Source organism: Dermacentor silvarum, chromosome 1 (genome assembly GCF_013339745.2).
Source record: "Dermacentor silvarum isolate Dsil-2018 chromosome 1, BIME_Dsil_1.4, whole genome shotgun sequence".
NCBI lineage: Eukaryota > Metazoa > Arthropoda > Arachnida > Ixodida > Ixodidae > Dermacentor > Dermacentor silvarum.
Window position 1 is genome coordinate 383,447,373 of NC_051154.1, and position 23,966 is coordinate 383,471,338.

General features: G+C 45.2%; 1 non-coding gene across 1 annotated transcript; it reads right to left on the reverse strand.

Annotated features, from left to right (window-relative positions):
• Window positions 1-5,261: 5,261 nt before the first annotated feature.
• LOC119446029 (uncharacterized) lies at window positions 5,262-21,332 on the reverse strand. Its single transcript, XR_007465357.1, has 3 exons — window positions 21,112-21,332; window positions 10,126-10,325; window positions 5,262-5,424 (listed from the first exon to the last, which is right to left on the reverse strand). It is a non-coding gene; the product is annotated as an uncharacterized LOC119446029 (transcript).
• Window positions 21,333-23,966: the final 2,634 nt, after the last annotated feature.

Here is a 23,966-nt window from a genome sequence, read left to right on the forward strand (position 1 = left end):
GTGTGATCCGTGCAGGATCCTTTATTGATTTCGTGAACATGTCACCTCGGAAGGCTGTGCGCCTGTCGACCATGCGCACTGAAATTTGTACAGTTCGTAAAACATGCAGGAAACAAACCGTCGAACCATGGGTTGTTAAACTGGTTGAGTGAGGTGGACTTCTAGGTTTGTTATAACCGAGTTCATCGCCCAGACATGTTCGATATCTGGGGCACGGTGCCTTTTACCGCATGCAAACTAACACAGTCGCGCTGTCTTCGTTCATAAATGTTCGTTACAACTGGGCTTACAATTGCGCTCGACTGTACCCAGTAAATGCACACAGACGTAAAATATACATTCACGGAACAATTATGCACACAAAGAGGTAAGTCCAACAGGCGCATCTATTCCGTCGGCGCAATATTGACCTCGTTGTCGGGCGAGAAGGAGACGTCTGGCAAAGAGCGCGCGGCGAGCCTTTCCTTCTTTCTGGCTTGTAGAAGCCGGCGCGGTGCTGTTTGAATGTGTTGCTGTCGTGTGGCGTGGAATCAATGGGAGATGCTTTAGCTCGTTTTGCGAAATAGTTACGTGATGTCAGCTCTTACGAGGATGTCGGGTCACCACCGTGTAGTCCTTGGCTGTCGTAATCACTACACAAATCGGATGCTCTAGGCTACGCAAACTTCTGACTTGCAACACCAACCGCGGTGCGTGGTTGTGAACTATTTGGGGTGCATCGGTTCCCACTCGATGAAGAGCAGCGGTGCCTGCAAATTGCCAGCGTGAATTGGAAAAAAAGAAATTTATCACCATATGATCGGTTGGCGCTGTAACTCAAATCGAAGACTTCTTATGTATGGCCAACTTGATATAGCCCCGAAGAGTCTACGCGCCGATGGTGAGCATATTTGCTTCAGCAACCAGTATTTTTCTAAAGAATTTCATGTTTACCATGTTAGTTCTACGTTGGGCCTCCGGCATGAGCCCGATGGCGTAGCTCAACACAGCGATTACGGTGGTTGGCGAAATCACTTAAGCATGAGCTTTATGCTTTATCACTGCCTTTTTGCCTTGTAAAGCAGTAATATCAAATTGGCGCCATAAAAATTGCGACGGCTCTTTGGGCAGAGGCCATCTCCGAAAAACGGGTATTTGTTTCAGAGATGGCGGGCCGAGCAAGGCTGAACAGAAAGTCTTATTTTTATCTCTCTGCGGCATGTACGGCGTGCTATTTTTACTAATCAAACTATTTCATTCGGAGGAAAAAAACTGCATCTAACAAATGAACTCGACGCGCAGTGTACCTGAAATGAAATTTTGAACACTGGTCGAAGTATGTAAACAGTAGAACGACACCCACACTGTAACAAGCCAGAGCCTAGGGCGCTGGCTTGTAACGCTGCAGGGCGAGCGTTACAAAAAGACACATTTGTGAAACTAATGTTTATAAATACACAAGCGTTCTCCGAAGCCGATTTTAGGTTCAAACAGATGGGTACGTCTCGCAAGGGTTGCTCCGTGTGCCTCATCGACAGCAGAAATTGCGGACAGTTCGAGTTAAATGGTACTTAGTTGCAAAGAATTCAGTCGGTCATTTTTAAATGTGATATACAACTTTCGTATTGGCACTTTCTTGGTGAAGCCAATATTTAAAAAGTAAGGCACTTATTTTATGCTAATTAACTGACTTTCTAAACGAAAATAATATCGAAGACTCAGACACGCGATCATCAACACCACTGAGTTGGTTTGAGCCTACTAGCACACTCCGTCGATTTTAAAACAATGGCTACTTTTAGCTGGGACACGCTGTATAGCATATACTTCAAGAATACTTGGACAGAAATTGCCTCGAATAAAAAAAATGGTCAAGAGAAATCTTTAGCGCAGGACCAACTGCGATTTCCCTATTCCAATACATGTAATACGCAGAAATCAATCATTTCGTGAGATAACCACTGCACCTACAGGAATGATTGCTTTTTACATTTCAGAGAAAAAAGTTAAAACTCTAGAAACTCTAAGAAGCAGTGTTTTGATAAAAGGCCTCGAATTTTTTTTAAAGGATTGCCGAAATTTGATAAGGTAGAAAATTCAAACGTAGTTTAGAAATTAGTAACTCTACCAAAATCAATCAAACACATATCGCGGTTGTGTAAAATGCATATTTAAAGTATCTCTTTGGGACAAGATTTATGTCTTAGTTTACAACTTGCCTGGTATTGTTAGTGTTTGCGAGCGTCTTACGAGAGCGTTACTCAAACATTAGCGATATATTTCGTAGAGGTAAATACTACGTCACCTTTGCACACTTTAGATTCATTATTAGGGTTAGTATGTAAAGTTTTGATCTCGTATTTTATTGCTGAGTTATAGAGTTGTCAACTAGGTACTTGATGTTTTTGGCAATCTTGAAATTTTATGGTATTCTACCAAGGAAAATTCGCGCTATAAATAGGTGGAAGGTTCCCTTCTTGAGGTTATTGAGTGTTAATTATTAGTTTGAAATACAACGAACCTCATCAGTATTGGTGCATTGGTTGCCCCCCAAAAAAGTTTTCTTCATTCCCATGTATATAGATTGGAGCTCCCGTGCTAAAGCTTCATTATAAGGTCGAAAGCGATTATATTAAAGGTGAGGGGATGCTCTTCATTTATACGATTAGGCGAAGCCACGAGCTCATTAAAAATCGACATGAAACGAGGAAGCTGTTTTTTACAGCACCAGTTAGAGTGCCTGGTAGCAGAGCTGAACTTGTGCTGCATTAAAGTGGAAAACTAACTTGTGCAGCGCGATTTTTCGAAACATCTATTCGCTTCGTCAGTACAAGAAGTGCATTCGCATAAAAAAATACACCACAAGCTTCTAATGAGAGAGCCTGATTTTGGTCACCTCAGTGAAGTATTACACCTTCAGGGCGTCCCGTATCCCTATGACTTCTTGTTCGCTGCAATCGCACGGTCTAAGAGGAATGTACAGCCTAAAACATTTGGCCAAGCAGTTGTGTCATATTTTCAAAACGAACCTGTCATAACTGTTCCTGAGGCAACATAAATCCGTAAATCACAGATCTGAGTTGAACGTATAGCACTACAAGGGAATAAATACTGGCCAATGTCTCCCCGTATACCGACAACATTTGACTGTCTGAACTCGTTTCACTTTATTTACTGGTTCTTATGACCGGCGTCAAACAATCTATTTTTGGTAAGCGGTTCACAGAGCAAATGGCGCGGCATAATCTGAGTTTAAGTCTTAGTTCAGTCCTTGTGCTCCTGTCGGACGTTTCAGTAGACAAAGGATAATAGTGGGTGTTTTACCATCTATTGCTGGTGACAAAAGAAATTATAACGGGTTAAAATCAAGGTAAATGCTGTAGAAATTATACATGGCAAGAATTTGCTACATCGTTGTTGAACTGAATTCTGGTGTTTTACGCGCCTAAACCACGATTTGATTACGAGCCACGCCATAGTAGGGCACGCCGGAATAATTTTCACCGTCAGGGGATCTTTACCATGGCCCCAATGCACGGGACTTAGGTGTTTTTGCATTTCGCCCCCATCTAAATGCGGCCGCCACGGCCGAGATCCGATCGCGCCACCTCGTGCTTAGAAGCGCAACACCACAGCTGCTAAGCCACCGCGGCGGGTACAGCGCTGTTGGACCTAAGCGAATATTCTTCTTGTCTCTTATTCAGTTGTTCGATCCCATTTGTCATGTTTATGCTATGATTATCCACCTGGACTGCCACTTCGTCTTTTAAAACCGCGCTTGCAAAGTTTGCAACCAGATGGACCGAGCTCCGTCACCTGGAAACTCTGGCTTTAAGAAACAGATTATTGAGCCGTTTAAAATTTTTACAACCAAAAAGAGCCGTAAAAGTTGTTTGAAAGTGCCATCAGAAGTGTACTAGCCTACAAAAGCAGAGCGAACTAACTGAAACACTATGGGACGCACGCCTATCGACCCCCGGACTGTAGCGGTTGACAGACGCGAGTCCTGGCCGGGAGGTCACGCGAATGGCTGTAGGCCGCGCTCGGGGCTAAAACCTTACCACATGCCCTATTGTTAATGAAGTGCAGCTGAGCTTTTCAAGTTTGGCTTCTCGTAATCTTTGCCACAACAGTGAAGCGGGCATCTCCTATTGACGCTTCTGTGACGTTTCTGCTATGTGGGTTCTGGGGTCAAGCCTATATAACGCATAATTTCTTAAGGAGGGCTTGAATAAGCAGTGAAATGCCTCGGTAAATCTGCTAAGTGCACCTTCAGTTTCCTAGCATGGGATATGTTCGGGCTACGTCTCTAAAAGACATTTTGCGAAACCAGTATCACTTAAACGTTTTGAGCCGTTAGTAAATAACCAATTGTGCTCACACGAATCTTTCGAGCACTTTGTTAATATACCATTCGAACTTAATCTCTGCAAAATGCTCTTAGAGCAACGCTGCGGATTGCGAACGGAGCGTAAAAACTGAGGATGTATTAAGCGCTGGCTAATTCATCTTCAAAATCACGGACGAAAACGTCCTTTAAAGAGCGCATGATATGCATCGATATCATGTATTTTTTTTTTCGCGCACGTTTTTTTTTTTTTTTGACCTGGAACAGTTGTGCTGAAGTCACGCAATCTTCTTTGGCTACAGTATAGAGGGCCCGAGTAAGGAAATATACTGGTAGGCTAGGATCGTTTGTCAGGGAAAATTTCGGCCAAAATTTCGGCCTGCCAATGGCAACATTTCGGCCAGCCACCACGGCATGTGTATACTCTAATCTCAGCACAAGATTTATTGATTAAGCAATTTGACGATAATATATATGTTGGGTACATTCGTCGGTGTTTTTTCCTCTTTTCGACTGAGAAATTTTGTACAAAGAGCTCAGCTTAGGAATTACGACCCTTCAATCATGAGTCCCAGGAGAACATTTACCGTGTTTGCATTGGGCAAGTTACAATACCCTGAAATCTGTACTCAGTGGGCAAGCTTTAAATCTTGGGCGACAGGATTTTGAGCCGCATGCGCTACAACATTCTGTCTTTATACCACGGGATCACACTGTTTTATGTGTCTGAGCTGCGCCCACGTCAAATGAATAACATTTATTGTGACGTTTGTTGAAGATAAATATGCGTTTTCGAAATTTTCCTTAAACTACTTTCCGTTCCCCTTTAGCTCAATTTTGTCCAGAAATTTCAAGAGTTAGAATTCATATGCCTAATCATAACATTAGCCATTTCACACTCCACGGTCCACGCAAATCTGCCATTTACCTTGCATGACTGCACTGCTGCGAAGAAGCGTTCGATACGCAGAGAGCTCAACGTCACCGTCTTGTGACCCAAAGCGAGTTTCGCACACAATATGCAAAGACCAAATGGATGTGCGAAGGGCATGAGCCCTATGTAGTCTTGAGCTTCCGTGAATAGGCTCCTGCTCGATCTGCGCAATAAAGAAAAAAGAGAGGCATGGTGATTGTGGCAAACATACAATAGAAACTCGAAAGGTCAAGAATTGTGTATTTAATTGAAACAACACATGTGCTTTCCTCTATAATACGAACTGATCTACAATTGCCTGATATAAAGACGACGGAGCGTCTTACAACCTTAATGAGTGACGCGGCTTTTAGAGTATTTGTCATTATTCTCGGAGATATAGTGATAAAATAGATTACCAGAATTCCAGTTATAATGGAAGTAGTGATTTGAATAAAAATACGATTTTTAGAGAAAGGTTGCAGATGTTTGCTTTTCTCACGTAGACTACAGGTATAAATCCAACGAATTTTACTTTTACTGCAGACCTCAGTTATATGCTAAGAAATGAGAAAGGAGGGTTGATGCTGTTGGTTGGCTTGTCTGTTAGTCATGCATTTGTTAATTCATGACAAGACACAACGTACAGAGATTATACCTGAGTAAGTAGACCTGCAATTGCACTATACCGATCATGGGTTTGCAAGAGCATCTTAATGACGCCGCCACGGCCGCTTCTTTTTCCCCTTCGGTATCTGTTACAATGAAGAAAGTTGTGAAGTATACAGGAACCGTACAGGGAGTGCTGTATCGCGGTCGCTCTATGATACGCACGAAGTGCGGCCTGCCACGTCGCGCCGCGAAGTATGGACGGAGCAGTGAAGCGAAAGTTGACATTTGCCTTCGCTCTTTTAGAGGAGGCGCCATTGCTACTGGAGTGCTCTCGCTCGGGAAAGGCGCGCGGGAGATATTTCGCGTCTCGCTTGCACGCCTTATGTCCGCACACGTGGTAGTATTAGTGCCGAGGTCCTTGTCATGTTGCATGTGGCGCCATGCCGCACTTCTGTTGCGTACCGCTGTGTGCTACTAACGTAAGAGCCATTTTTATTCGTCACCATGAGTTCCCGTGCGACGCATGACTGACAGACGGAAAAATATTTCGCGAACGGAAACAAGTAAAAAAGAAAGCATTTGGAAGCCGAGTGACATGTTTTTAATTGCTGTGTTCGCTTCACTTCACCGACGGTCACACAGAGAAACTGTGTAAAGTGTTTGTAAGCAAATATATTTGTTACGGCCGCTACTGGGGAACTGGGCCGGGGATCTGAATGCAACTGTGGAGCGGTTAAAACTCGCCTGCAAGATTTCTCACGGAAAGTAGTACACTTTTAAAGCTGTTGAACAAGGCCATTTTTCATGGCTTCACATCGTGTAAATAAAGAAAATAGATTGACACAGCCTCCTTCGATCTTTTTTTTCCCAATATTCCAATTGCTGTATTCACTGCATCGTCCTTAAATAAATATGCTACACGCCAGCACTATGACTGAATGTACCATCCGTTACAAACTGGTACCTACCCAACTTTTCGAGAAAGGTGAAACTAAAGAAATCCAGCAGCAAATAGTTATCCAAACCTATGTCAAAATGCACGCATTTGTAAGAAGTTTCATTTTATCAGCAAACAGCACATCAAAAGCGGCAAGTAAATCAGCACACTCAACAAAAGCACTCGATGTATCAGCAGTACTGCCCCTCGATAAAGAACTCGCAAGTTCTCTTGAACGATGGTCATATGGCCCTAAACCAGCGGCAAAGGTGCGCCGTTCAGGCCTATGTCAGCCCATTAGCGGCCCAATACCGACCCCTGGGTATAATGATATCCTTGCAGACAGCGTTGAGATTTTATTTTATATTTTGGTATCAGAAAGCACAACTCTCGCTTCAATAAAATGTAAACTGGAAGCGCGGCCGCTGCGCGAAGCATGCGAACGCAGCCAAAGGAACGCTCCCACCCGCGCGCGCTTCTCCAGGAGCACTGGCACCGCTGCGGTGGCGCAGAGAACTAGGCGCCTCACACCGGTTTCGGGTGACGTGGCAAGCCGCGCCTTGTGCGTTTCGTCGACCGGCCGTGGCTGTATAGACTTCATCAGAAATGTAACGAGCACGCGGAATATTTACGCGTTGCTAGGCTAGATGGCCCACTTTCTCGTCCTGTCATTTCTTCACGTCGTTACGCGTTTTATACACCAAAAGCCGGTGAGCAGATAAGAAAAGCGTCACGCCATACAAAGGACAATTGGCTGCTTTGCGAAAGTAGTGGACATTATTTACATTGAACGCTATCAAGCGAGGATGGCTATTGTGAGGCCCACCTTTCGCAGCATACCATATTCAGAGGGACTTGGTGCCTACAACAGTGGCGCACGTGTTCTGAGGTACACACTGCATGGGATGTCCGCCAGATTAGCGGGTTTCCGGAGCGGCAGCGGTAAAGGCAAACTTAGTAAACAAACCACGTGGAGGGTTCGGTAACCAGAGATTTCATACATGTCCTGCTTGCAAAGTATGCTATGTGGACAGCGTTAGTTTGTGGCGGCATGCAGGCTTCACATGTCTTCCGATTGTGTGGAATTAGCCTCTTTCAGGAGTTTCGAGAAGTTTTTTCAGGTAGAACTGTGATTCTATCCATCTCTTTCTTTCTTCTCTTATCAGGGGTATCACGGGTTTAGTTTATACATCGCGTTTAAGTCACTAAACTTGTATGATTGTTGGGGGTTCTGACCGGTGTCGAAAGGTGCAGAATTAGCGAAATCACGTGCAGCGCATTTAGGATTATACGGCTTCGCAGTTTCACTAAAGTTAAACTATCGGAATGCTAAAAAAATTGCATGCGAAGCTCATGCATCCGAGATTGACCCGTCAAATATACAGAGCTGAGTTCCGCGAATGATGAGTGCCACAAACCAAATTTTAAGCTGATTCTCATTTTTTCATCCATGCACTGAGCGGTGTCCTTTTTCACAAGAGCAGTATTCACCGTAGCCACGCGGGGGTACCGGGGAACGAAAAGGCTAACGCGTTAGCTCGAGGGTTTACTAACCGAGGGACGGCGTCCTCTTCTAACGCCAACCACTCGCACTATCCCTCACAAAGTTCCACCAATTTAAATGCCAAAGACATCCTTACTAATCAGCGCGGAGTCCGCAGAAAATACCCGCCGCCTCACCCACAACTTAGCGGGGAAAATTGGCGTAAAATACAGACCGGGGTATTCCCCAATTTAAGATTGCTAAAAGCCAGTATACCACTCGTTATAGGACCAACTGTCCTTGGTGCGGTGGCATACCTACCCTAATACATATAACCTGGGAGCGCGCTAAGCACTCTCATAGACAAAATACCAGTAACACAATGGAGCAGTGGAAGGCACAGCTCGCCCGTTATGACTGGCAAGACAAAAGTCCTTAATTAGCCAGGTCAGGCAAGCGGCAGAGGCCTGTGGGGCCATGGACTGAGGGGCTCCGACCACCCCTCCAGAAAATATTTTCCGGTCCAATAAAGATTCTATTGTTCGGAACTCCCTACCATTACCTATGTGTTTCTGCAGTGCCTACGAAAACTAATTTCGGTAATTTGTGCCGGAAAATTTATTTCTGCCTCGTCTCCAAGAAATTCCATATTTGCTTATATGTGCATTTATTTATTTTTATTTATATGTTTGTTCAAGTATTTACTTTCTTTATTAATGTATTCGCTCACATTCTGCTATGGAATTACAGTGGAGGGGGACAGGAATTGATGAGCATGCATGAAAAAATACAGGTGTACGTTGATATACTTTTTGACCCGCTGTGGTTGCTTAGTGGCTATGGTGTTGGGCTGCTAAGCACGAGGTCGCGGGATCGAATCCAGGCCACGGCGGCCGCATTTCGATGAGGGCGAAATGTGAAAACACCCGTGTACTTAGGTGCAGGTGGTCAACATTTTCCTGATCTCCCTCTACGGCGTACCTCATAATCAGATCGTGGTTTTGGCACGCAAACCCCCATAATTTAAATGCAGTTTTTGTTGTTCATTTCTAAACACGATTGTTGACTAATGCTTTTCCAATAACATTTCTTAGGAAATAGATATGTTTTTACATAAGTTCTAGTTTAAGAACGGCAGCCATTGAGAGAAAATGAAACGAAAAAAGGTGGGTGACATATGCATCAGAATTAATAATCCTGCTTATGTAATACGCGAGAGAGTTTGCGCACCATGCGTTCCCCCTTGCCTGTAAATGTAAAACTGTAAAAAGTCAAGTTTTGGTTTCAAAATACAGCGACTGGTACAGTTGCGCATTAACGATCGTCCCGAGTCATTCCGTCTGTTTTTAATAGCTTCATGGCCCTAACTCGGCCCATGCATTTGCAGAATTGCCATTTTTTGAATTTGGGAGTCCAGCCACATTTTTATGAAGTGACGCCGACAGCCCGCTTATCCTCACCGAGGATAAGCGGGCTTTTATAACCGACTTCATGCAGGCCATCAGAGAGACATGACTTAGTTTCGCTTGCGCATAGAACACAGAATAAATCCAAGGAAACTTTTTTTTAGTCTTTATGCTGCTTACAAAAGCTTGGTCAAACATATTAGCGCATGTTAGCTATATTACCGCAAGTTTTGTTTGGAAATAAATGAGTTGTAACTAGCGCTTCGTGTGTCCTGTACCCCCTTTCTTTGTCCGCGTCTTATAACGCGACACCATTACAAAATGCATACCCCACACGCTTAAATCACCACTTTGATTGCTCAAACACCCAATCTTTGCACTTATGGTGTTCACCGCTTTCTGTTATTTCATTATTTGATGCCATTGAAAAAGTCATTGAGCACTCACGTTAATCCGAACACTTGGGCGACGTAGTTCCTGTGAGTGAGCAGAGCCGCCTTTGGTTGCCCAGTGGTGCCACTGGTGTAGAATGTGAACAGAGTTTCGTTTGGATCCACTGGCTCAGGATGCTGAAACTGGTCGCAGGAGGTGTTCTTGAACGTAGCAAACTGCACCATCTTCTTGTACTCACCAAATACGACGAAAGCCTGAAATAAACAAAAGTTAATTAGAATCGCCTTAATTGTGAATCACTCATTTGGGCACCAACGCAGAGACTGTTGTGAGTGACACGCAAAATAGGCTCCTCTTTACTACCGTTAGAAGCATTGGTCACAAAATTTGAAGACCTAAAAAAAAAATAACAGGGTCGCCCATCCTAATGCAAGGTACTCCAGAGATACAGAGATCCAGGGTGATTTGCTTAACCTCTTTGTAAAAAAAAGTATGAAGAGGCTGAGCAACATACACTAAGGCTCTGGTTGTTCAGGTAGATGACTGCAACTAACGTCTAATTTTTGACGTGCTCAGTGTGTTTCGTTTTAAAGCGAAAATTTATTTGCTTTTTGCCTGGGCTTTCGCATTCGTTGTCATTGTTTCCTCGCCGGATATATTTGTGGTTATATATGGACAACTTGGGACACTGGGTACGCGCTGGCTGCTGTTCTGCCAATCACAAAAATGTCGCAGTTTCGCCCGAAAAACGAAACATCGATTGCGACAGCAAATTAGTAGACAATATATGAACTACGGATAGTAGTTTTATTTGCCATATAAACTTGTAAACATTCGCTTGCGAACTACATTAACAAGCAGGGTGTAACGCGTGCACAGGCAAACATAAACACATCTCGCGCGATGACCGCGGAAACTCGGCGTCAAAACGCTGGAGTGAGGAGGCGCGGCGGCAGCAGCGAGGGAATTAACTTCCATGCCGTCTGTCGCTTCAACGCGAACTAAACGTCGAAATCACAGCGCACACGCACCTTCCGGCACTGATTTCACTTTGTCCCCATCGCAGGTCGCTGTGAAGATGAGGCCCGTGCGGGCGTGCACTTTTTCTACGTCGCAGATCGCCCCCGTGCCTCGCGCGCGACGGAAGAAGCGTGCTTCCGCCCCGCCTTTCTCCCTCGCGCGCGCGAGATTGAGCCGCGATCGTCGGCTCACCCTCGGGAGCTTTCACTCGCACATACAGCGTACGGCAGCGGCGATGATGTTACTGTGATTGGACTCTATACGAAACCTCACAGCGACGTCCACGGCCACGGTGACAGCGACGGTAGAGGAATGTCCATATAATTGATGTCGCAATAATACGGGTACGAAGAACTTCATTCAAAGCATAATGTTTTTTTTTTTGCGTTGAGCAATTAAGGTTACCCGGGCGGACGTCAGTCACATGAAGAACAGCAAGGCGATGACTCTACAAATGTCAGGCCCAAATAAATATATCGCAGTGGGACTGCAACCTCGGGCTGGGTGCCCAAATAGACAACTTTCTGCTGTTTGCTGTCATGCCTAGCTTCGGGAAGTTAGCATAGCGCCACTGGGTGTAGATTCGAAGCGACAACTTCGGCAGTGGGTATACGTGCCACTGGGTGTGTCCCACTGGGAATGTGGCCAATCCCCCACAATAGATGTGTCACTCTGACACACAGGGCAAAAAGCTTTAACCCCTGTCACCAACGTTTCTCCCTCGACAAAAATATCACACATTGCCTTCGACCTCGTGACGCAGACAGACCTCCTGTCATCTTCCACTGCTACTGCCTCAAACCAGCTTGTTGTCATTTAGATTCGAACGTTGCGTTGGATCTACATGGCATTTTATTAACCGCTACGCACTAATCAACTTTATAGACTGCCAACAAACTTGCCCTGGTGGCTCTGACGCTCTGCCGCTGAGCACAATATCACGTGCTCGATTCACTGATTCGGTGGCTGCAATTAGATGACCGTTGAGTGCTAATGGGGCGTTTTTACTGACCTCTGGCAACACAGTAAGAAACGTATGGCAAACAAAATATTCCGGTACCTCAGTGCTGGCTGTTCAGCTGTCCTAATCCCCAGCAAGGTTGGAGCCAAATTTGACTGTTGGCGCCTAACTCTAGCTCGATTAGTATTCTTTGAAACCACAATACGGCACCAACATTCCACTGGCACTAGAACTAAAATTGAAACAGACAATGACAAAAAAGAAGTATTCAGAGCGCCTGAGGCTGCATAGAGTAACTGCAATGCGATAGCTTTATGAGATCCTATCCTCTTACTGCGCATCGTCCTACAGTTAACGGAAACAGAAATGGTTCAACGATTGCTGATAGCACGCAAACAGCTTGATTAAACACTATTTTATTCGTAAATTCTGCTGCCGCTGTTATCATATCTTTCCGTTCATGCGTGGTTATTTCATCTGATTCTTTATTCTGGTGTGTGATACGCTACTATTAAGCTTAGATAGCCACGTCTGGAAAAGAACCATGTCGAACTACCCACTGCTTTTTATGAGGGCGCATACTCGAAGCAGTGCGCGAAGGCGAGATAAACGCACCTATTGCTAATGAAAAAAAAATATTACTGCTGTCCTTCCATCTCGGAGTTAGGTCAGACAGGTTAAGCAGGCTCTCAAAGAAGAAAAATCCTGATTGGAAAATATCTACCCAAGCACCGATTGACGCTTTTCGATGCCTTTGGCTGGGTACACATGGTAGCACACATTCACGCACGATGCAATGATGGATGAAGTCAGGCCGGAGTCCGAGAAGGAGGTCAGAGGAGCCTAGAATGGCAGCTGCGTAGATTTCTTCACATTCCAATAAAGCATGTTTCACCGTTTCCCTAGCTTTACCGCAGCAAACTTTATCTTACGCCGTTAGTTACTTTAATGTTTTGCCAATATTCTAAATTCTTAGCATGCAGAGCGCGTCCCCTGTGAGGCTCGAGAGCACAAGGATTTCTTCATGATCGTTGGGAGTCTCGAAACCTTTGCCCATGTTTTTTAGCTTCTGACTACTTTCGTGGACGGGCTTCTTTTTCCATGAGGACTTTCTGTATGCCCTTGTCTTCTCCCCGCCTCTCACATAAAGGAGGCTCACGTTGCTCTAGTGTTTATGCCTCCATAAGACTGTTTTCTGCAGCCCATACGGTGGTTAATAAGGCCTCACAGTTTACAGAGATTCGGACTACGCGTCGTTTGCATTCATCTTCGGCTCAACGACACTTCTCTCCACCATCGCCATAGCAATAACGTTGTTCAATTAAGCCGTAACGATGACGACTACTGTAAAATAGAGTACACTATAGCACCTCTAACGAAGTAGGCGCCACTGTGTTCAGCAGATAGTATATTTGGTTTCGCCTCACAGGATGCGATCTTCCATGACAGGATGGATGGATGGATGGGTGGATGGATAGATGGTATGAACGTCCCCTTTGAAACGGGGTGGTTGGTTGCGCCACCAAGCGCTTGCTAATAATTTGCCTAGTGTCCTACCTTTATTTTTGAGAAAACACACAAATACAATGAATTCCAAGCATCAAACTTTTGAACCATTGCTGGGAACTCTATTTCTGTACGTATCCGTTGTTTGTGGTCTCCCTACTTTTCAGCCACCGAACCTCCAGCCACCTCTTACAAGGATTGTAAGACGCGGTTCTATATATAGCCCCTGCTCTATAGCGGACATGTTTACTTTCCCCCTGCTATCGCTGAACCCAAGGGCTTCAAGGAGGTTAGACGAGTCTAGAATGGCAGCTGGGTAGATTTCTTCACATTCTAATAAAACGTGTTCCATCGTTTCCCTAGCTTTACCGCAGCAAGCACATGCGTCTTCGTCCTTGGTGTCCTTCATAACTACGCGTTCTAAGGCATCCTAATCTGGCTTCGAAAAGTAAGGAGCTTCCCTTTGAGTTATGATAAATTGTAGCTTTCCTGACTTCGTTTTTTTCCTTTGAGGTTGTTAGGCATAACAGCTTTCTGTTCCATTGCCGTCAACCATAACATTGTATCAGCCTTTCTCACTTTGAGTTTGACTTCTGTTTTTTTTTGTTGCCGTGTTGCTGACCATACCGGTCGCATGGTTGCTGGTAAGCTTCCTAGCTCTTTTCTTCCACTGCGAGCCAATGTTTTGCCTGTAGAAATACCCGAACACCCTCTTGCACCCCATCTACTTTCTTCCATATTCCTCAGTCGTTCTTCAAAATCTATTTTACTCTGAGCCTCCCTTACTTCAAAATTCGTCCAGCCCATATCACCCTGCACAGCTTCATTAGTAGTCTTCCCGTGAGCGCCCAATGCGAGATGTCCCACTGACCTTTGGTTGCCATCGAGTCCTGATTGTACGCCTGACTTCAAGCAAACAACCGCATCTCCAAATTGTAAGCCCTGGAACCGTTACACCTTTCAACATACCCCGGAGCACCTCGTATCTATTGTATCCCAATAGCGCTCCGTGCTTCAATATGGCCGCATTTCTCTTTCATTTTGCTATTATTGTTTTTTCCTGTGTCTCCAGATATCTATCGCCTTCGTTTATCCATACACTAAGGTATTTGTATTCTTTTACCCGAAGTATTTCCTAGCCCTGTATCAACACTGTTCACTGTTTTCATTGGATACCATAAAACCTGATTTTTAACGCTAAATTTTATTCCTGAATTCTCACATTCACGTTATATATAACTTTGCTTGTTAGCAAGCAACACAATGTCGTCCGCATAAAATAAACCTGGAAGCTGCTGCTTAACTATTGTTCCGGTTTGTTTGTATCACAGGTTAAACCCGACATTGATTCTTTATAGCGCCCTTTCCATCTGTACCTTGTACACCATAGACAGCAGTGGGGATAAAGGGCAACCCTGTCGCTGTCCGTTGTTGATATCAACTTTATCCTCGCTCGTCATCTCTTCCCATTCAACGCAAACGGTATTTTCTCGGTAAATCTCACTCAATAGCTGTGTATAGTCATTGCCTATACCTTTCAGTTCCAGAATATAACACAAATGTTGCAATATACTGCCATAGGCTCCGGTATTGTCTAAAAAAAGCCACATATAGCGGTCTCCTTTCTGCTCTGGATATTTCAATACACTGAGTAAGGACAAATAAGGTATCATCCGGACGCCTACCGATTCTGAAACAATTCTGAAGTTCTCCCCATGTGCCATTATTCTCTGCCCATGCTTGCAGCTTCAATTCAATCGCCTGCATTGCTAACCTGTATATTACCGATGCAATGGTCAACGGTCTATACGAGTGAATTCTACATCCCCCCTTACTTTTATAAAGTAAATTCATTCTACTTTGTTGCCAACTGTCTGGTATACGCCTATCTTGTAAGCATTTTTTACTGCTTTCAACAGAGCTTCCTTTCTTTTTGGTCCTAGCTCATAAATCAGTCTAACGGGAACTTCGTCTAAACCTGTGGCTGTGCGTTTTTCAATTTTGTCTTCAACTTTCTTACAGTTGAAATTACTCAGCACCAACTCCTTTTCCGTCTGGTTCTCGTTCATTCTCTTTTTTTTCCTCAGAAACCACCCCCATTGCCCTGAAATGACTCGGCTGTTATTTTTCGAAAGTAATTTAATGCCGCGTCCTCTTCCAGTTTGTTTGCATCTTCGTCAAGGATATGTTGTACTGTTCCCGACTTCCTGCCTAATAATTTAATGTGGTTCCAAAATATTCTAGGTGCGGCCTTCTTGTTCTCACATCTTTCTGACAACCAACGTTCACTTTCACCTTTAATCTTTGCTTGAACTAATATTTCAATCATGTTTTTTTTTCCCGCGGTATATTCCCCATTTTCTGTCCATTTCATCCAGCGGCAACTGGGAATTTTTTGCTTGTCTGTGTTCTCGTGATGCTTTCTTTCGTTCGTCGATTGCCTCTCATATCTCCCTGTTCCACCAGCTTTTCGGCTTCCTTTTTCCTTTCCAACAAGCATGTTGCTTCTCTTTCCTCATTTCTCTCGCAATTGCACTTACAAGCTCACTCCTTAATTATATTCCCACTCCTTGCTTGGCAATTTGTCAAGTTCTTTCTCGACTCTTGTGACTATATTTGCTATTTGTTCAGCGTTCAAATTTGGACTGGTCATTCTTCGTTCCAGGCCTTGCTCTCTTTCCCAACTACATATCCAATTTTCAAAATGATGTGTTTATGGTCACTCCCTATGATGACCCTTCCTCGTCAATGACCATTTCTTTCAACTTATAATAAGTTCCTTCTGTCATCAGACAGTAATCGATGGCCACTTGTCTATTTCCGCCTTCCCATGTGATCTGGCCATCACATTTAGGTTCCGTATTCACAATAACGAGGGTACGTTGCTCACAGAGATCTAGCATTAACCTCCTGTTGTCGGTATAACCGTCCAGATCCTGTGTGTGGGCATTCATGTCACCCAACAGGATAATTTCACCCTCATTCCCGAAACTCTTAACATCTGCACTTAGACATTCGACTGACCCTTGTTTCTTTTCTTTGAAATTTTCTCCTGTCCAAAAATGCGTCACTCGCAGCCAAGTTGTCTCTTGCTCTTGACACGTTGAATTTACTGTTTCCCATTTGGCCCCCTGATGTATGAGCATTTCGATTCCCCCTCCGTTTGTTTCCAATTTAGTTCCGTTGCACCCTTCCCAAACACAATTCTCAATCATTGGTGGCTCTTCTAAGGATCTAAGGTGCATTTCTGTGACCACGCACACACCTATTTGTTCTCTATGTAACTACTCCTCAACCTCTAACCACTTTTCCTTCATTTTACCACCCTGCATGTTTACGTAACCTATTGCACAGCGAACTCTTTTCTTTCTCGTTTTTCTGTTGTTACCGGAGCTGCTAGTTATGGGGACCTTCTTCATTACCGATTCGCGCTACATCCAGCGCGCCTGCTTCGACAGTGGTCGGTTAAGGGAGGACACAAATCGTGAACTGGTATAGGATCTCTCCACTGGTCCCTAATGATGTACCTTTAGAGTTGTGCTATTGCAAACCGGGCTACAGCGCCGGCGTCTTTGATTGATCTGTGTATTGCCATGGTATTAGTAAAATAACGATTGACACCAATGTATGAAAGACGCATATTGTCGTATTCTCGCTTGCTTTCGCATTACTATTTCGCCGCGAAATCGTCCTACAGGTGGCAGCAGTGCCCCTCCCTTTGTCGTCGCCCCGTTTCAAAGGGGATGAAAATAAATCATGACCATGATCATCATTGTGCGGATACTGGTTTCCCTTCACGCGTAGAAACGTTCAAAGTGGCCAGGCAGCTTTGTTGCGAACGATTTCGATCTAATTTCTTGTATTATCCTTGCTGATTGCATAGAATTGTAAACGTACTATTCTCCAACGTCACATTAAGGTTTTAGCTTTATATGATACATTACCCTGGTACGTGATACACTTGGCCCTCTGTGCCGTGCGCCGCCTCTCCCCGAGAACATGGTATACATGCCGAGTGATCAGCGTTTTATCAAACTGTTCTCACGAGCCGTGCTACAGCATAGAATGAAATTATTGATGCATTAAAGAATAAGGTTTTTAGACCGTTCCACATCTTCAACGTATCACGAACAGTAATAGCGCGGGGCCATCTGCCTAGCTGTAAACCAACACATTTTCCCGGTTTAGTGCCGCCTGTCTAGGCCTAGCAACATAAAAATTTCCAAACAAACTGCTCAACTGACTAATAACCACAAAATTCCGCGAATGGTTTGTCCTAGCATGAGTTGGGACTTAGCGATGGCTGATTTTACTTGGCGCTACTGGCTAGCAGATGACATGAGGAGGAATCAAAATTGTTTACTTTGGGAAGATACGCCTGTGGCGACTTTGCTCTTTCTCGCGGTGTCATCATCTTTTTTCAGCTATTCTGAATGAGCGGCAATGAATATAGGCGAATACCGTCGGAGTGTTAACGGACTGAAGTGCAACAGCGTCACGGCACAGCGCCTGTTTCTGACGAGTTCTTAGGGTCCCTGCTTTTTGCAAAGGATGTATAGCATTTTACTGTTTGGAAGCAGACATTTTGTTTTGAAAACACCTTTTTGTATGAAAGTAAGCGCGATTGTCCCCTCTTCTTGCGTGATTTGCTTAAACACTTCGGGACATGCGCAAAAGCGAAAATATGTAATGCTGTAGATTACATGGGCACGTTGCATACGACATCGTCGTTTAATACTTAATTCTACAAGAGAGAACACTGTCTGAAAATTAAATACACGCTATATACCATGCCACAGGATGCGAAATGCGCAAATATCAGTGCAGTGATAAACTTGCGAACTTGAGAATTACGAGAACACCATCAACCTACGGAATGCAGTGGCCTAACGAATCCTTGCTACGACAGGTGCCGCTTGAACGGTGATAATATCGCACTTTATTCTTACAGGTTTGCGAAGCCCCCGATACGAGGAAGAGCTGCTGTGTAAAGTATAAAGTAAGTTGTGTATTGCGTGACGCGGAAAACGGGGGCATGTTGTCTCGTGATGAGGCCGTTGATCATGCAGTGCAGTGATTAAAAAGAGCACTTAAAGAACGAACGACGAATTATCTGATGGTTATCGCAGCTATGAGAAACAGCAAGAAGGAAGAAACGAAGTTTGGTGCTGACGAAGAGAAGGTGAAACCTACATAGCGACCTGGCGTTAACCTTCTCATTATCTCCAACTATAAGCAAAGTACGCTGCGCGGCTGAGCCGTGTCGTGCTCAGACCTGTAGCGTCATTCTTACGAATGGAATGCAATGGTATCAACGAGTTACACGCAATCTATGTGCCCTCTGCCCGCCGCGTATATGTTATTGCGATAGCAATTATATGGACATTTCAACCGGATTTCTGCCGTCGGTGTCGCCGGCGTCATCGTCGTCGTCGCCGTCGCCGTGAGGTTCCGTATAGATTCCAAGGGCGATAAAATCGTCGCCGCGCGCCGTATGCGTGAGCGAAAGAGCGCGGGGGACGCGCGCTATCACGGAGGGCGAACTCCCCCGCGCGCTATCACGGACAGCGAACGCACGGTGGAAAGCAAACGCGACCGTCGCCCGAAAGGCTGTGGGGGTATGGGAGGGAGGGAGGCGGGGCGGCGCTGTGCTCCGGCACCAAAGGCGTATCTTGCCACTCAATCTCCCACGCGAAAGCAAGAAACGGGAAGAGGGGGGGAGGGGGGGGGCAGCTTCTCCTCTGCCAACAACTTCTCTTGCCCGGCGGTGCCGGTCGCCCGCACCGTCTCTTATCTCCACACGGCTCTGACCTTTGTATGCGCTGTGCATTCGCCGCTCAGTTTCCGTTGAAGCGATAGACCGCGCGAACCTGCGCTTGCCTGCCAGCGTTTTGACAGTCGTTGGCTGCGGTCATTCAGTGTAATCTATTCATGTTTGCTTGTGCGCGCTGACACCACGATGGTTAATTCAGTTAGTAAGCCAATGTGTATAAGTTTATGCAGCCCATAAAACTACTATCCCTACTCCGAATAGCTCTCTACTAATTTGCTATCGCAATCGATGCTTCACCTTTCGGGCGAAATTGCGACATTTTTTCATTAGAAGAACGGAAAATGGATGAGCACCCGCCGTGGTTGCTTAGTAGCTATGGTATTGGGCTGCTAAGCACGAGGTCGCGGGATCGAATCCCGGCTACGGCGGCCGCATTTCGATGGGGGCGAAATGCGAAAACACCCGTGTACTTAGATATAGGTGCACGTTAAAGAACCCCAGGTTGTCCAAATTTTCCGGATTCCCCCACTACGGCGTGCCTCCTAATCAGATCGTGGTTTTGGCACGTAAAACCTCATAATTTTTTTTATGGATGAGCGCCGAGAGCGGAGAGCGGAAGCCGTTTAGAAATCTCATTATTAAGTCCGTAGCTTCATACTTCTCAGCAGAACGCAAAAGGCACTGAGCTGCGTGGGGCTCAAGTTCTGTGCCGCACGCGTAAGTGCCGAATACAGCACCCACTGAACAGCATCTCCCAGTGCCTGAGCCCCACGTTCATTAGAAACGCCAGCTAGATTTCGTGATGCCTCTTGCAACGCGTTTATGCAGCGACGGCTTTAAAAAGTCACCGTGATTGAAGGTGAATAGAATATGTCAAGTCTTTTATTACACTACGCGTACATGAAGTAGGCGACGGGCCACTGATTTCAGGTATCAGGAGTACCTTTTTCTCTTCTAGAGAGCACTTGCCAATAGGAGATGTGTTCCGTAATTTCAACCACTCTAGTAATGGGACAGCGGTGGCCTACTGTCATGGCATTTATGTGTTCTTCGTAGCAGACACTAATACCAGACTGTGTATAGCACCCTTTGGCAGCCTAAGCGATATAGACGTGTTAAACATTAACGCTGTTCAAAAAACACATGTTGTCACAACGCACTAAAGCTGCTTTCGCGAAGCATTAGCGTAAGACACTTATCCCCGTATTGAGAAATGTATCTTAACATGAAGCCCATGCTTGACTTGATCTAAATGACGCCTGCTGTGAACGCACCGAAAGAAACGCAATGAGTGCGTACAGGTCATGTTTACGCGAGGCGTCATTCAGGTCAAGTTAAGCATGGGCTTCAAGTTAAGATACATTTCGGAAAACGGTGGTTATAAACGCTTAATACTTCTGCAAGGGGCATGTCTACTAAAGTATATGTTGGGGTACTTTCTATTGAATATAAGGCGAGATTTTGGCTAGTTTTGGCTCCACACCACTGAATAGAAAGAACCGAAGTCCCTCCATACAAACATACCTACAAGCGACATATAAGTAGAAGATTAAACGGTAGAAGCATTCATGTCAAGAACTTATGTTAACTAAAGTAGCTCCGTTTTGCCAACTAGTTCTCTGAGACTAGCAAATGTTTGACTGTTTACTGTAGGTATTTCAGCTATCAACGAGGCTTTCTATAGGGCCTATATTATGCACATTTCTTGCAGACAACTGTTACAGAAACACTTTCATTTTGCTCTAGGGGATTTAATTGAGAAGCCAATGAGCAGCCTTACCGTTGCTGTCCTAAGGTTCCTCCTTGCGGCGCTCACTTTTTCAGCACATTCCTCATCACAGAAGAATATGCTTGGGCGAATCTTCAATAGTTGCTTCTCGATTTCTCCTGCGCATGGGAAAGTTTAGATGTAGGCTGTGGGTAAAGGTACGTCCGACATCTCCCTCCAAATTTCTTATCATGTACTTTAGACGGATCCGGCAGTTATTTTACGGAATTATGTCCGACGTTTCTCGTCTGTTTTTCCATGTCACACGTTAGGAGGCGTGGGGAAAAATGACGCTGAACAGCTGAATACATGTTTCCCTCGCGTCAGCGCTAATTCTGTTTGTGATTGTGGTCCGCTCTGTATAGCCCGCGCAGAACGGCGTGTTCACCATTGATGTAACAACTGCTACATCTGCTTCCATAGTATTGATGCGCACTTTCACAGCAAGAAAAACGCAATCCATTCGATGGCCCTCGACGCGATACTATGGCGTGTGCTTATGGCAAATAGAGTAATGGTGCAAATACGCTTGGCTGCCGATCCACTACATGAGTGCTGGGAATCCGTTGCAGCATTTTGCAGCATTTCGCAATAATGAAGATGTCGAAATCGAAACTGCAATGCACAAATTAACAGAACGGTCAACTAATCAAAGCAGAGAAGCGCCACTCTACTCATTATAGTTACCTCCGCTGACTGCTCTTCAAGTCGTCTTAGTTTTCTGTTGCGAACAGGCGCGAGGGAGCCTTGTCGTAACGATTGCTTTGTCGCTCAAAACAGTTCTTTCTTGGCACTTCTTGTAGAGATTGATTTAATGGTACTGCTAGGCAAACCACTAATAAAAACTTAAAAATTGGCAGCGTGAGTTAATGTGTCGGACAACACGTCGCGGTTCTGCCTAAACTGAAGAGCATTCTCGGCCGTGTCAGAAGATCATACACACTTCTACTTTGATGCTGCTTCGTCTACCTAAAGTAATGAATCCTGAAATAATGAGGCTCTGCGCAACCTTAAACACATACAGCAACTAACCTGACTAACAATCAATGCCAACGAGGCTAGGGGGCTTGCTTTTCTAACGAAACATGCAGCGAATGTTTCTGTTCGATACATAATAAATTAAAGGTTAGAGACGAATGCACGTAAAGCGCACAAGAATTTGTTTTTATAAACGCAAAAATCAACAAAACAATGCGGCAGAAAGTTGAACAGTTTAGAGTCAAGTGTTATGATTACAAGTACACAAGCTATCATAAGTCTACCGTCTTGGTAGCGTTGCCGTCAAATCGCAGATTGCTGTGCTGAGTACCTGGATTGGATAACAATTCACAATTTTTTTCTTCTTTATTTCTTTTTTTGTCTGCGACAGTTTGCCTGACGTGGCGAAGGCCCTTCGCCACTTACATCTGACAAGTCAAGACGACAGGAAGCAATGCGTCATCACTGCTGCCGGACTGCCACACGATTTAGACAGTCGGGTCGCTCGTTTAAGTTTGTTTCGTCGTTCTGACATGCGCTACGGAGCATATAACAGCGCAATAAACGTAGTTTTACGTATGACTCGACGCTGCATTAGGTCTTGCGGTATCTGGCTATCGAGCGGTCATGATCACATGTTGCTTGCTGACACTTGCCAGCATGAGATCAAGTGGCAAAAATGCTTTCGCCAAGTCAGATACATTGCCGTGTAAACCCCCGTGGCAATTAAGCGGTAAATGCGAAATAAATGCGTGCGCATTTCGTGGCGCCTCTTTTAGGCCCCAGACCCCTCAATTAAACCGCGTTCATCACATTGCAAAGTGCTGTTCAGGAGCTCACTCGATATGTGTCCTGCCTCTTTAAGGAGCGAAGTGGAACTGGCGGTGGCGCGAAGCAGCCCACCGCCCGTTGCCCTATATAAATATCTCGAATCTTGTGATATATATATATATATATATATATATATATTGTTACAAGCACGGGGAAAAGGGGTTTATTTAGGCGTGCTAGAGCAGGAACAGCAGGCTACGAACAGCAGGAATGGCCGCTGCACCGTCGTCGTTTTTCTCTTCCTTCCTCCTTTTTATCCGCACGCCCCTTTTACGCACTTGGACGCAACATACTTCTCCTCGCAGACAAAGCCCACTGGGCGAGTCAACTGGCTTGTCGTGGCGTGCATGATTTCAACCTGGCGACATGCGCGACTTGTGTCCTAGGAGAGCGTCGACCAGTGTTCGTGAGGCGCGCGAGAGTGTAGTTCACGTCGCTGATCTTGTCGATGACAACATACGGTCCACCGTAGTTTGCCAGCAGCCTTTGGCACAAGCCGCGCTTCCTTGTGGGAGTCCAAAGCCAAACGAGATCACCAGGGAGATATGTAACAGGCCGATGTCGTGCGTCGTAGCGTGCTTTGGGGTTTTCTTTGCGATGCCAAAGTCCGAAGACGCGCAAGCCGCCGAGCCTCTTCAGCGAGGCATAGGGTATCCACGACCGCAGGATTGTCGTGGTGGTAAAAAGGGGGCACAGTGTCGAGCGTATACCGGGGCGGGCGAGCATATAGAAGGAAGAAGGGGCTGTAGGTGGTTGGCTCATGTTTGGCGGTGTTGTATGCGTAAGTAATAAACAGTAGAACTTCATCCCAATTCTTATGATCGGACGCTATATATCATCAGCCTATATTTATGTCCACTGCAGGACGAAGGCCTCTCCCTGCGATCTCCAATTACCCCTGTCTTGCGATAGCGTATTCTAACTTGCGCCTGTGAATTTCCTAACTTCATCATCCCACCTGACTTTCTGCCGTCCTCGACTGCGTTTCCCTTCTCTTGGTATCCATTCTGTAACCCTAATGGTCCACCGGTTATCCATACTACGCATTACATGGCCTG